A 4,428-nucleotide genomic window follows, 5' to 3' on the forward strand; every position below is an offset into this window, starting at 1 on the left:
AGAATGCAAAAAATCTGACAAATATTTTTTCCTCCCACCCCAAATTTTTTCACTCAATCTGATTTTTTTCCACCACCATGTCCCTTTAGGGGCTCCGTAGAATCTGCATCAAAGGAGTTTTAGCTTTCTTCGCCCCCTGGAGGAAGACGAGCGAATAACAGCTGCTGCTCAATGCACGCATGCGCGCTACGGCAGATGTTCACGACAGTGCAGAAAGGGTTTGCGGCAGCAGCATGAAAACTGCAGTTCTGACAGCTGTCTGACATATTATGATAAAGATGGAGTTTATTAAAGAGGAGATTGACAATATGCGTGATCCAGAAACATCCAGAATAAAACATGAAGATACTGAGGAACAAACAGGTTGGTGTCCATTCTTGATTCTTCATTGCTGACTTCCACTGAAGAGCATTAAGGTAAACCAAACATAAGGCGGCTGTAGTTCTAAAATCATAGCAACTGTCAAATAAAATAGAGATAGGTAAATGGAATGCATTTCAATGAACATAACCTTGTATAGCAATTACCTTCCTTCACATAAATGCCTGACGATGGAAGCCCGTTTTCACCACAGAATAAAAAATAAAAGGTCATAGCGACTTTTCATCTCACAAATCTGACTTTTTAATTTATATATTACAATTCTGACTTTTTCCTCACAATTATGAGTTTTTTTATCCTCAGAATTGTGAGATATAGCTAAACTTAGGATTGCAAGAAAAAAGTTTCAATCGTGAGATAAAATGTCACAATTACCTGTTTAAAACCCAAACGAACAATTCTCAGATTTGCAAGATATAAACTCAATTCTGAGAACAAAAGTCTAGAATTTTAAAAGTTTATTTTCAGAATGGCGAGAAAAAAGTCAGAATTGTCAGGTATAAACTCATAATTGTGAGGAAAAAAGTCACAATTGAGATTTAAATAAAAAGTATATTTCTTATCCCGTGGCAGAAACAGGCTTCCATACTTGACCTCATTAATTTTCCTTTTTAAAGATTTATTTCATATGCTAATCTATAGACCTGATGGAAGTGGAGGAGGAACATTTAGAACTGAACGAAGAGGAAGATTTCATTACTGCAGAAAATCATTTCTCCCAAAGAACAGAAGCCAAAAACCCCTTCCCCTGCCCTCAATGTGAAAAGACGTTCACACAGAAAGGAAGCCTCATTAGTCACATCAGAATTCACACCGGAGAGCGTCCGTACATCTGTCCGCAATGCGAGAGGAGCTTCACGCGTAAATACAGCCTGAACGTGCACTTAAGAGTCCACACTGGAGAGAAACCCTACACCTGTCCTCAATGTGCGAAGACTTTCACGCAAAAGGAACACCTGAATAATCACGTAAGAATTCACGCTCGAGAGCAACCGTTCGTGTGTCAGCAATGCGGAAGCGGTTTCACACGTAACGACAGCCTGAAGAACCACTCCAGAATCCACACTGGCATCAAGTCCTTTATTTGCCCTCAGTGTGGAAGGAGTTTTAACTGGGCTCACAATTTCAACAGCCACCTGCGCTCGCATTCTGGAGCGAAGCCTTTCAGCTGCGATCGGTGTGGCGAAAAATGTCCATCTGCGTCCGCTCTAAGATACCACCTCCAAGCTCATACAAACGAAAGGCCTCACTTGTGTTCTTCGTGCGGAAAGAGTTTTGCACGGCTGGACTATTTTAAAGTGCACCAGAAGCTGCATAGCGGCGTGAGACCGTACGTGTGTTCAGACTGCGGCAGGACGTTTAATAAAGCCACCAACTTGAAAGAGCACCAGAAGATTCATACTGGAGAAAGACCGTACAAGTGTTCGCTTTGTGACAAGAGTTACAGCCAGTCGGGATCCCTGAGAGCACACGAGCGGGTTCATACTGGAGAACGACCGTATCGCTGCACTCAGTGTGGGAAGAGTTTCTTCAAATCAAGTCATCTAGTGGCACATGTAGAAATACACCGTCCAGAGGCTTCACAGTGATAAACATTGTCATTTTGGATCAACCACAAACAGACTTTGAACTATCTAAGAAGATATTGTCTGGTATGTGTGCAGTGTTTTGTATGGACGATGTAAAGAAATTAAAAAAAATATATATATGCATGATAGCTGAAATAACTTTAAGTGACATATAGGGAGGTGAAAAGCACTTTTATTTTAAAGCAAGACAGATGTTTTTTCAAGTTTTGAAGTTTTTTCAAGTCAAGTTTTTTCATGCACTGGTCAATTTTGAGATTTTGGGTTTTCATAGCGTGTTGTTTCAGACTAGTGGACAGAAAATATCCAAAATACACTTATAAGTGTTTATTTTATTGCACTTTATGCATTTGCATCTGATTTCAAATACAAAATACATTTTTCAGGGCTGTTTTCTCAAAATCAGTTTTTTTATTCTCCGCTTGACCTGCACTTTTACACACACACCAAACTTTATTTCTATCTATATTCTGATGCTTTTTACAGAGGGGTTTGTTCGTATACCATTCGCCTGATATATATTGAACATTTTATTCCTAAAAACATGATGAAATTGATTTATTTTCTGGCTTTTGAGAGTGCTTTCTGATTTATGGAGTGATAAAAACCTCTAATGTGTCAACAAAATGAAAGGATGTTCAGATTTGTATGAAAATGACTGCAAATTTAATTAGATAAAGCATCATTTGCATATTTAAACATAAGATTTTAATAAAACTTGTAATACAAAAAAATGTCTGCAATACTTAAAGGGGTCATATGATGCTGCTAAAAATAACATTATTTTGTGTATTTGGTGTAATGAAATGTGTTTATGCGGTTTAAAGTTAAAAAAACACATTATTTTCCACATACTGTACATTATTGTTTCTCCTCTATGCCCCGCCTTTTTGAAACGCGTCGATTTTTACAAAGCTCATCATTCAAAAAAAGCGAGGTGTGTTGTGATTGGCCAGCTATCCAGTGTGTGTGACGGAAATGTTACGCCCCTTACCATACTGTCTCTTTGGATTTGAGACTTTAGTCTTTGCAACTTTACAGATCTTCTTTATGCACCAAGAGCTTGTAACACTCTAAAGAGAAAGGAAAAAATGAAATCGCATCATATGACCCCTTTAATGTATCACCAGGGGAAGTATGGTGCTATATATTAGTAAAATTTTACCCTATTCACCAGGGGTATTTTACCTTAAACATAAAAAACTGTCAGTGTGTTTGCAAATATATATGAAAATAAGTTATTCTTTCTTTATATAATAGTGTTACTGTGTAACCTGATTGTCATGGGACAATCATTTGTTTATGCTTGAATGATGTATTATTGTAATTTATATAGTCTACTTTGTCTTATTTGACTGACAGAATAAAAAAGCCTGTTGATTGAGCAAAAAGAAGGATTATTATTGGCAGTGTAGTAAATAAACCATAAAGTGCAAAATTAGTTTGACGTCTTCTCAACTTTACTGATCTGATTCACTGAACAAAACGGCTTTTAAGAGTCATTCGAGTCATGAATTGAGCTACACAGCTCGTGCTGTATGTTATTAAGTCACTGAAAACAATCGACTCATTAAAGTTGAGAAACTTTAATGAGTCATGGACTCATGGAAAACGACTCATGGAAAACTTGTTTTATTCTTGTCAATATTCTGACCAAAATAACAGGGTCATCACATTAAACTGACCTGCTGAAAGCCTCTGTCTCATTTAAAAAAAAAAAATTCCATTGCAGAGTTTTTAAAATCTGTTTATTTGAAATGTTAGTCTAATAAATCAGTTTGCTTTTCTTTTATATGAATCAAGGAGGATTTGACAAGCTATTTGTTAGTTATACCATTTCTTTAGATTTATGCATTTCTTCTTTTATTTTTACAGTACATTCAAATATTATTGCATTTATTTTCATTATTTTTCTTTTTATGTACCTCATCCATATAATGAAATAATTTTTAGCCAAACTATAGCTGTAGATAAATGTAGGTGCCTATAATGTTTTTTTTTTAGTGAAGGAAAAAACATAAGAACTTCACAACTGGAGAAACTTATGAAATTTATTTTACGTTCAAACAAATTGATGGGTTTCAACATCGTATCTCAACTCCACACTTAAGAAAATTTATATTTTGAATGGATGATTTTCAATTGATATTGTCACGGGCAGGGTGTTCCAGAGATCAGGCAGGACGACTAAGATGACGAAGTAAAAGGATATTTAATGATTTGAAAACAGGAGATCCAGACAGGGTAGACATCAACACACAGGGTAACATTCACAATAACCGACAAACTCGAATACAAGAGACAGGAACAGATATAGGGCAGATAACGAGGGGCAGACAGGTGCGTACAATGAGGTGATTAACTCAAATGAGAACAGGAACAACCAAATAAGGACACAGAGGGAGAAACCACAATCAACAGTCCACAAGGGTGTGACAGATCGCCCCCCTCCCGGAAGGCG

General features: G+C 36.8%; 1 pseudogene; it reads left to right on the forward strand.

The window, feature by feature from the left end:
• LOC107728742 (zinc finger protein 883-like) overlaps positions 1-2,153 on the forward strand; it is a 4,171-nt pseudogene extending 2,018 nt beyond the window's left edge.
• Positions 2,154-4,428: the final 2,275 nt, after the last annotated feature.

The sequence above is a fragment of the Sinocyclocheilus rhinocerous genome, unplaced genomic scaffold (genome assembly GCF_001515625.1).
Source record: "Sinocyclocheilus rhinocerous isolate Xijiao unplaced genomic scaffold, SAMN03320098_v1.1 scaffold6873, whole genome shotgun sequence".
NCBI classification, from domain to species: domain Eukaryota; kingdom Metazoa; phylum Chordata; class Actinopteri; order Cypriniformes; family Cyprinidae; genus Sinocyclocheilus; species Sinocyclocheilus rhinocerous.